General features: G+C 41.5%; 1 long non-coding RNA gene across 1 annotated transcript; it reads left to right on the forward strand.

The window, feature by feature from the left end:
- The first annotated feature begins 4,039 nt into the window (after positions 1–4,039).
- Positions 4,040–10,465, forward strand: LOC140429883 (uncharacterized). Its single transcript, XR_011949230.1, has 2 exons — positions 4,040–4,209; positions 8,982–10,465. It is a non-coding gene; the product is annotated as an uncharacterized lncRNA (long non-coding RNA).
- Positions 10,466–10,923: the final 458 nt, after the last annotated feature.

A 10,923-nucleotide genomic window follows, 5' to 3' on the forward strand; every position in this document is an offset into this window, starting at 1 on the left:
CCTCCATCCAAGCAGAGAGAAGCAGGATGAGCAGGCACATGGATTTGCCAGGATAGTGGGATTCCCGAACGTGCACGTCATGATCAACTGCTTGAACATGCTCTGTGGGCCAAACATGTTAACTGGGAGAGGTATGGGCGCAGCAAGGACTACGATCAATGTGCAACTGGTATGAAAATATACACAGTATTATCACAGATACATAGATACATAGAAGATAGGAGCAGGAGTAGGCCTTTTGGCTCTTTGAGCTTGCTCCGCCATTCATCACGATCATGGCTGATCATCCAACTCAATAGCCGAATACTGCTTTCTCCCCATAGCCTTTGCTCCCATTCTCCCTGGGGAGAAGTGTGGGGCCCCGTATCTGCAACCAGAGCTCCGAGAAGCACTATGGGGCCCTGCTAGCCCCCTGCAGGTAGGAGAATCGCTCAGGACTTTCTTAAGGACAGCCCGTGCCGTCTTCATTGCTTACAAGAACAATGGCAGTCCCGAGAGATGCTTTTGAATGGTATAAATCATACCATTAATTTACAATTTACAGTGCAGAAAGAGGCCATTCAGCCCATCAAGTCTGCACTGGCCCTTTTAAAGAGCACTCTATACAAACCCAAATCTCCACCCCATTCCCGTAATCCAGTAACCCCACCTAACCTTTTGGACACTGAGAGGCAATTTAGCATGGTCAATCCAGCTAACCTGCACATCTTTGGACTGTGGGAGGAAACCGGAACATCCGAGGAAACCCACGCAGACATGGGGAGAAAGTGCAAACTCCACACAAAGAGTTTTTGGACCAATCCACCTAACCTGCACATCTTTGGACTGTGGAAGGAAACCGGAGCACCCGGAGACACGGAGAGAACGTGCAGACTCCGCAGAGCGAGCGACGCAAGCCAGGAATCGAACCTGGGACCCTGGAGCTGTGAAGCTACTGTTCTAACCACTGTGCTACCGTACTGCCCCTAGGTAATCATTCTTGTGACATAGGAAATTTAGTTTACATTCGATTGTGCTGGTGAAAAAAGTTAGTTCCATGGGACAGGCATCCACGTTTCATATTTTCTTATATTCTTACTAAAGAAGGTTGGTATACTTTGACCTTAACTTTGGAACCCTTCCCATTGCCTCCTATTTGTTCACCATTTACTACCTGGAAGCATACATTGTATCCAAGCTATGGAACTTGAGTTTTCCTTGGGCCAATTCACATGCATATATTGGCTCCACTCCAGACCCGCATCCATTACTTCCATTTCACTTTATCCTCCCATTTTTTGCTTCTTTTCTCTTTACTCCTCACTCCTGTCATTGTGCCTCCATTTTTCTCTCCCAACTCTGAGCTCAACTTGTCCATGAGACTCACCTCCTGCTCTCTTGATCTTATTCCCACCACATTGCGGACCATCAACCTTTCCTTCTTGGTCCCCATGTGAGCTGATTTTGTTGATGGTATTCTTTCCTCTGGTGTTGTAACCCGCTCCATCAAATCTGGGGTCATCACCCTCTTCCCAAAACAAAAAAACCTTCATCCCTTGCAAACTCAACCTTTCTTTCTTTTCCCAAGTCCCTGAACATAAACTATCTCCCAAATTGATGCCCCATTTCCTGAATATCCTATGTGGTTGTGACAAAGGTAAACATGTCCTCCGTGTCCTTCTGAACCTGTCCATTGCCTTTGACATGGGTAACCACTCCATGCTCCTCTAATGCCTTTCCATCATTGTCTAGTTGGTTGGGACCACAGTCACCTGGTCCCATTGTTACCAACTGTAGCCAGAAAATCACTCACAAAGGTTTCTCTTCCTGGTCCTGCGCCTTTCCTTCTGGTGTTCTCCAAGGATATATCTATGGACCCTCCTACTTCACATCGGCATGCTGCCCCTCGATGACATTATCTGAAAATGCAGCATTGTTCTCACGCGCACACTGATGACACCCAGCTCTATCCCGCCATCACCTCTGTCAGCTCTTCCACTGTTACCTTATTATCAGGCTGCATATCCGATATCCTATACTGGATGAACAGAAATTTGAATCAATTAAATATTGGGAAGACCAAATCAATTGGGCTGAACTTTCCGGTTCTTCCTGCCTTCTTGGTTCCACGGCTGCAGAGGGTGAAGCCATGCAAAATGCCGGAGATATCCGCGGGACTGGGCGATCACATTGGCAGCCAATGGAAAATACACCACAGGGGGTGGGGGGAGGATGATCATCTTTGGTCCCACCACAAACATTCTTCACTAGCCACTGACTATATCCCATTCCTGGCAACCATCTGAGGCTGAACCGGAGTGTTCAGAACCTTGGCCCCAAGATGAGCTTCAGAGCACTTGGCTGCCGGTTTCCACTTCAGTTACATTGCATGACTCATTTGCTGCTAAAATCTTCATCCTTATCTTTATTAGTCTAGACGTGATTATCCCAATGCAACCCTGGCGGGCCTTCCACACTCCGTAAACCTGGCACCATCCAAATCTCTGATGCCCATGCGCTTCCTCGCACAAAGTCCTGTTCACTCATCAACCCTCTGCTTGCTGACCTACATTGGGTCCCACTTTAAAGAAATATCTTGATTGTAAAATGATCATCCTTGTTTACAAACCCCCTTCTCCTTATCTATCTCTGTAACCTCCTTCATCCCCACTACCCCCTGCATTCCTCTAATTCTGACCTCTTGAATATCCTTGACTTTAATTGCTCCACATTTGGTGGCCATGTCTTCAGCTGCCTAGGCCCCAGGCTCTGGAATTCCCTTCCTAGCCCTCTCCCCCTCTCCTCCTTATTTTTCCACTAAGACACTCTTTGACTAAGCTTGTTGTTCATGTGGATTTGTGGTTTGGTGTCATGTTTTGTTTCGTAAGGCTCCCAGGAAGCAGCTTGGAAAGGGGTGTTGCATTTAAGCACTATGTAATACAAGTTGCTGTTTAAACTAAAAGCCTTGAATGTTGTCTGTTGTATTGTGTTAAGATATAATGGATAGTAATTGAACAGGCTTGTTTAAATTAAAAATCTCGGCAAAAGCAATAGGCAACTCCAAAATGCAAGCCACCAGGTGTGAAAATACTGTTCAATGGATGTCAACAAATCAGACACTTAAGTGTAAAGTGTGATTAATTGTTCAATAAATTACTACCCACTTGCCTCTTAAAACACTGGAAATAATTGTCAGATATGGAACCGACAGAAAGATTGACACGTATTTTCAGTTTCTTATCACATGAATTATATTTTCTGCTCTTTGATGACTTTGCTTCGATGATCTAGCCTCTGTTTTCGGGGGTTAACTACTTGAGGCCTGTGCAATATGTTGGATTCTACGACTCTGAAAGCAAAACGATAATTAGATTACGGAGCTGTAGTTTATTCCAAGAGTGTTATGATCTGAGGTTTCCTCTGCCTGTACTTAGTCGAATTTTACAAAGGAAAAAGACAGGATCAGTTGTGCTGATGACGCTTGCGAGAAAAGATGTACATGTTTCAAAAGCTGTGGAAGTATTTTTTTTGGTTGTCAACGGATTAAACCTGCAGTAAATGGCCATCAAGCCCCGAGCCTTCAAATGCTTTACAAGCTCATGTATCGCTGCACATTTCCCGTTATTTTAATCGAGACAGGCTGAATCAGATGAAAAAAAGGTCAGTGAAACGTCGTGTTTTTCACCAAAATATAACAGGAAGAATGGAAATAAAACCCAATAGCATTGACAACAAATTCCTAATCACAGTTAGCGTTTATGCAGCGTGTTAATTGAAAACATCATCTCAAATTAACTACAGGACCTCTTCCTCTGTTTACACTTACATTCTATACGCAACATAATAGTGTGGTAAAGACGTTCTTCCAGGAAATTTTGACTCATTGCCTCAAGCCTTCCACAACTGAATCAGGCAAGATTTTGAATTGATAAGGAACGCCAAGAGCAATATGTAACAATGGGACGTAATGTTCTGGAAGGGTCACTTATAACAGGGAAACATTTAACATGGTAGAATCCAAATTTCATTAGCAAGCAACTATTGTCAGTTAGTGATGTCAGTGGCTAATAAGAGTGCAAATACTGAAATACATTTGTTGGTGGATCAACCAAGACAAGACATCCACGTGTCAATGAGTAAAGTCATATTTTATGCTCACTTGCCTATCTGAGTGAGGAAGAAAAAATAGGAATTCAACTGACGAGAGGAGGTAAAATTTACAAAAGAAATGTAAGTGAAGAATGCAATGTTAAAAGAGTTAATTAATCTGTGTCTGCTTTAGACTTAATTCTTACGCAGAACAGCACATGGATGAGAAATGATTTTAACTTGAAGAGTCTGCATTGCTTCTGGGGAACAGAACTATGATTAGACATTTAAACAGGGATGCATGAGCAGATGTACCGTACCAGGGGAATTTAGGATAAGCTGGCCAATTGAAGGACATGATTTTAGCCCGAGTCCTTCAAATGACCAGCCCGTCCTCAGTTTCCTGTACCTTGCTGTTATTTAATCATGCGTTCAATGTCTAAAATAAACCTATAAGCATATTATAATTTAAATAGCTCAAAATTCAGTGGTGCAGGATTATGGCGATGCCCACTTGCTCTGAAAACCTGAACAATGTCTATGTAGTTCGGAATAGGCTCGTGTCTACAAAATAAAAACTATTTAGAATTTCACAATGATTGGGCAAATTCATTCAAATATTCTTGGAAATAGAAGTCTTACATTGTTGACTGCTGCTTGTTGACCATTTATAAGGATGTTTGAAATGTCCAGTATTGAGAGATAATTAGGGATGACATATTTCGCATTGTCATCCCTAGCTGTGGTAAATGCATAATTGTTAGCTGGTGTAAAGAGGCTTCAATTATAAAAAGAGAATCAACTTGAATAATAACTGTCATATTTCAGCTAAATCTGGGACAGTAATTGAACTCTGAAGTTTTGTCAGCTTGTGTGTTAAAAAAAAGTGCAATGTGGAAGTAGAGTAAGGAACTTTATAAAGTTCTCCTGAAAATAAATAATTTCACTTAGTCGCACCGCTTGTGAATACAAAACACCTCAAACTGCTTTACCTCCAATAAAGAAATACATCCAACTGTTTTTTTCTCCAGTGTTTGATTATAGGCCATCTTTTGCCAATTTGTTTCTGTAATTCCTGTTGCCCTGCTCCTACACAATCATCTTTAATCAAGATTAGCTTGTGAGTAGTTAAATAGATGTGATCAGATGCATTTCTGCCACAACATGACTCAGTATCAGTGGAGGCGAGGGATACTCCGGGCGCTCCGGTTTCCTCCCACAAATCCCGAAAGATGGGCTGTTAGATAATTTAGACATTCTGAATTCTCCCTCTGTGTACCCGAACAGATGCCGGAATATGGCAACTAGGGGATTTTCACAGTAACTTCATTGCAGTGTTAATGTAAACCTCCTTGTGACAATAAAGATTATTATTATTTTTAGTTTGTGGAAGAAAAAGCTTCCCTTTTGTAAACTGTCAGAAAAAAAAATCTTGAACCTTGAGCTTTGAGCTGGAGTATAGGTACAGGTAAAAACCAGATCCAAATTCAACAATCCAACGGTGTAGCATTACAACTACTGAGCTGCCTTGCCTTCAGGAGGCAGTTACTGTTTAAGAGTAAGCACAGTTCTAAATTTCACTTAACGACATTTTGTTTCATTCAACAAAGTTCATCCTAAATAGAAAAGTGAGCAATAAAGTCTGTTTTCCCTTCTGACCTCACTGTACATTAAGATATGGGACACCTTAATTTCTTTAAAAATACAACGCTTGCATGACTTGTTTTTTTAATCAAAATTTTTTAAATTTATATCATCTGTATTTGGAACAGAATTTTGGCTCAGATGGATCCAATTACTCCTTGCATACTGTCAAATAGATATAACAGCGTTCCTGGGGTTGTCATTGTATCCTGGAAGATATAATGAAAAAAATCTCACTAAAATCTGAATCCCAGGGCAACTGTGAAAGTCAAGACGTGGGTTGTTAATGACATCTTTCACAACGCAGGTTAGAAGCCGCTGCCAAGCCTTTTATACTTGCCTTTCCTACCTGTAAATGTCACGGTTACTTTTTCAGATGTTGCATTATCAAACAGTAATGGTGGGAAATCTGCTCAGAAAACATTTCCAGCTACTTCTATTGTGAGAATGTGTTGAATCAAAATATTTTACGCACTGTTAAAGTGAATGGATTTTATTTTGTTGTTTCTTCAAGACCCAGGGGTTCGGGCGTAACTCTGCAAGCTCCTTTTCCTAATGCTACATTCCATTCTGCCGCTGTCTAATACAGTTGATTCCCATGAATTGAAATGATTTACAGACACTGTTTACAGTTATAAGAAATACCAAACTGGATGCGACTGAATGACACTGTTTTGAACTCAGATGGTAAGCAGTATAGGTCAGGGGTTAAATGTCTGTTTACTTTAATTCCTCGGAGCTTTGGTTCATTCCGGGTTCATTAAAATCAGATGACGAGCCGGAACGAGTGATTTCTGAGGTCGGATGTGGTTCAGATGCCTGAATGACTGAAGGCAGCCAATTGACAGCAGTTGCCCATGGGTGGTGAGTCACGTGTCTAGTTTGAACCAGTCAGTTTAAAAAATATAAAAGACAACATCTCTTCTTAAAATTTGATTGGCTATATTTATATTTGGTTAGGTTTCCTGTGTTGCCCCAGTTTACATTGAGGCCCTCAAATCAACGGTGATTTGGTTAGAAGATAAAATTGTAAATGGAGTGGATTAGGTGTCACAGTAAACTTAGAACTTTTGGTGGACATGTATATACTGACTTGGCAAATTGGGGATCATTGGAATGATTAACAGGAAAGCAAAAGTCTTTCTCAATTAACTTGTTTTCAGTTTGACAAGACAGCACGTATATATCATTTATTGCCCCTTTAAGGGGCTGTTAATTTGTTTATTAGTTAATTTGTTTATTTGATTTTTACTCAAGAGTATAAGTCATTTATTGCTCAATTGTACCTTGAAGCACTGCATGCAAAACGTTGATCAGCTGGAACCTGCCATGTTTTTGATGTGACTCAGTGATTGGAAGAAGGAGGTTGTAAATAACACTGTAAGGGTCGAAGCAAAATGTGGGAAATGTTATTGAATGTAGAGAAGTACAAAGTCATGAAGTCACATAAAGGATACAACCAAAAAGAGGCAAATTGGAGACATGGATGTACAAGTCAAGGGATCAGGACATAAGTCTCATTTTAAATGATTAATAGTATGAAGCATTAAAAGGTCTCCCCTTCAGCATTGTAGACTTCTGGAAAGGAAAGACTGGGAAGTTATCTTGGTCTCAGAGGCTGTAGTGTTAGTTTTAAGTGAAATTAATTATGAATCATGAGTGCAGACTGTGGATGTTTACATTAGATTTTTAAAATATTCACTCATAGGATGTAGACATCATTGGTTAGGCCAGCATTTTAGAAATGTTTTTATTGAGTTTTCATATCCAAAAAATTATAAATTCAGGAAAGAAACGTGCAAAAACCAACACATATATTTACAAATGAGCATTTTCATAACAACAACGGTGCCCGTGATCCCCCTTTTACTGGTATACATATTTTACATTCCCCAATATGGTCGAGACATATACTTATAGGCATTTATATACAATTTGGTTTGGGCCTTAGCTTGCCTTCGGACCAGTCCCTTGCGTTCTTTTTTGTCTGTTTTCATTCCCCCCTCCCCTCCCCCTTGCTCTACTGGTTGCTGGCTATGAACAGGTCTTGAATGAAGTTAGTGATCGGCTTCCATATCCGGCTTTCCATTCCATAAGCCTTCTTCTGATCCGCGGATGGCAAATTTTATTTTCTCTAGCCTGAGAAATTCCGCCAGGTTGGACAGCCAGTCTGCAACCGTGGGTGATGCTGCTGATCGCCAGCTGAGCAGGATTCTCTGGCAGGTGATCAATGAGGCAAAGATTAGGGTGTCGGCCTTCCTCCCCATGAAGAGATCTGGCTGATCTGATACCCAAAGACCGCCACTTTGGGCATGGCTCCACCCTCGCTCCCACAACTCTGGATATGGCCTCGAAGAAGGACATCCAGTACCTGACAAGTCTGGAACAAGCCCAGAACATTGAGTGTGGTTGGACGGGTCTCCCTGGCACCATTGGCATTTTTCTCCACCTCCAGGAAGAACCTGCTCATTTCAGTTCTGGCGAGGTTGAATCTGTGCACCACTTTTTGCTGCATTAAGCTCAGCCCTGCACATGCGGAGATGAAGCTCGCCCTGTGCAATGCTTCGATCCAAAGTCGTCCCCCTATCTCTATGCGTAATTTCTCCTCCCATTTTAAGGACAGCATTTTTGGTCTGTTTTGGAGTGTCTTACTGTGTCATTTTAGACTCAACCATATTGCTATGGATCTGAAGTCACATATATGTCAGACTAGGCAAGGACCAATGCACCCTGTAAGCAATGAGTGTGCGATCATGCAGCAACCTAGAAGTACTGAACAGATCTTCGACAAGTTGGCCTCTTAATGATAGTGCACATGCAGGATTGCACAAAGAAATTTAAAGGTACTGCACATTCAAATGAACAGGCTATGTACAAAGAAAAATATTTAGAGGGGATAGCATGAAAAAATCTGATGGTTTTTTATAGAAACCTGGCAGTTCCTAAGGTCACCACTACAGATAAGTTTTAATTCTGTGATGAAATTAGAACTTATTCCTCCAGATAATTAGCCCAGAACTCTGGATTACTAGTCTAGTAACATAACTGCTATTTACTGTCACCCCAAAATGGTATACAGATAGAATAGCCAATCCAGAGAGGTAGTGGAAGTGAAGAATGTCATCCATTTCATTGGGTAATAGAATCACAGCATCTTTATAGTGCGGAAGGAGACATTTGGTCCATTGCACTGGCTATCTGATACAGCATTGCATCTGATTCCACTCTCCTGCCGTACCCCCATAATATTGCACATTCTTTCTTTTCAGATGGCAGCCCAGTTCCCCTTTGGGTACCTCGATCCAACCTGCCTCCACCAGCCTCTCAGGAAGTTCTTTCCAGACTTCAACCACCCTCTGGGTGAAAAGTTGGATATCTTCCGGTATGGAAATCTAGTGAAGGATATCAGGAGTGAAGCTGGATATGAAATCATTGGGAGAAGCCCATTGGACAGTTGTTTCCGTGTAGGATAAGCAGGGGAGATACAACTCATAGCCATCTGTTTTGTGCCTGAGAAACAAGCAGCCATTTTGTCTTTTCTCACATCTGTGTTGGGAGATGCAAAATATCTTCTTCGATATACTTTATCATATTTTACAAAACCATTTACAGTTCTTAACTCCCTCTGGGTCATTTGTGATATCACAGTGACCACTATTGTAGTATTATTTCAGTATTTGCCTAAATCGAATTGTCCCTTCAGTCCTTTGGTATTCTGTTTCTAAATCTGGAATCTGTATTCCAGGTTCATAGGTCACCCGTTTCATTAGGTTCATTCCAAAACTCAATCAAATCCACTATAAACATCTGAGCTGAATTGATTCTAAACTCGGTGCCTATGTGCACTGTATAATGTACAAATATAAACCTGATGATATGGAGCTACATTTCTGTGCTTGAAGCTTTGGAGTCGCGCTGGTTCTATTTATGAGAAGGCATGACTTAAGTATAGAGAGGATAATTTGAAGATTTAGTAATGAAAAGGAGTGGACTGGAGGGATTATTTAATTTAGCCAATAAAGTGGTATGGGGAGCGGTCCAAAGTTAGTCCAGACTGAAGGGATGAAAGATACCATTGGCTGCGGAAGTTCTATGTCTAATAGTTTTGGCCAGTCTTGGTTCAGTTTCTAATAGGCTCTTCACAAAACTGTCCCTACCATGGGACTAACCAGCAAGTGTTCTTACTCTGACGGAGCCAAGGTTTGGCTCATTGGTGTAGGTAATGGAAACAATTGCCACACTGGTACAACAGTGATGCTCTCCCTAGTTTGGTCAGCGTGGAGGGACCTTTTCTGGATCTACACCAAACGTATGTGTTGACACTTGGAACCTGCAATGGAAAGTGACCCATTTCGTTATATTAACTCATCTCTTCCTTTGGTAAACATGAGAAAACAGCAAAGATGGTAATTCAATGCAAAATGCAAAAAGAAAAGCAGCTACTGAACAGGCTGGGAATTTCAGGAACAAAACAAGTTTGTTTCAATCAATCTCCCTACAGTAAGGAGCAACAGTTCAGGCAAATATACCTTTGAAGTTTACTTTTGTTTACTGTTTTCTGTACAGGAATAGGTCAGATTGATGGGCTTTGATGTAGTAGCCTTGATCTGCCCTTCTGGAATTTATCAAACCAACAGTATGGCTATTTTCACTAAAGTACCCACTTCTGTGCAGCATTTTAATTGGATTTTCTTGGTTTCTTTACCTGAGGCTGACTTACCTTCTTGTAAAGAAATAAAACATCGAACAATAATATTGTTGAGTTCTGTTCTTTGAAAATAAGCGGGTGAATTTCCCCTGGCACAGGGAAGTGGGTTATGTGTGTGCGGGAAGCAAAATCCCCTGAAATTGCATCAAACCATGATCCCACCCTCTTCCAGGGTTAGAAGGGCAGGATTGAAGACAACCCCCTTGGATCTGATGGGTAATTTAATTAAAGAGCCAATTAATAGTTGTTTAAAGCATCATTTTCAGGATTCGGCCTTTGTCAGCACCTACCAGGGTCATCAAGGGGACATAGTGGGACAAAGCTATTCCAGCTGGGAAGACTTTAATCACTCATGCTGAAGTGCTCCAGCCATGGGTGGCTGCTGGTCAAAGCATTTCTTCTCTCAAGAGAGTTCCAGCACTGCCTGGCAGGCTTCTGTCAACTTCCTGGAAGGTACTTCACCTGCATGTCGAGCACTTTGACTCCCTGCTGCTACTTCCCAT

The sequence above is a fragment of the Scyliorhinus torazame genome, chromosome 1, assembly GCF_047496885.1.
Source record: "Scyliorhinus torazame isolate Kashiwa2021f chromosome 1, sScyTor2.1, whole genome shotgun sequence".
NCBI classification, from domain to species: domain Eukaryota; kingdom Metazoa; phylum Chordata; class Chondrichthyes; order Carcharhiniformes; family Scyliorhinidae; genus Scyliorhinus; species Scyliorhinus torazame.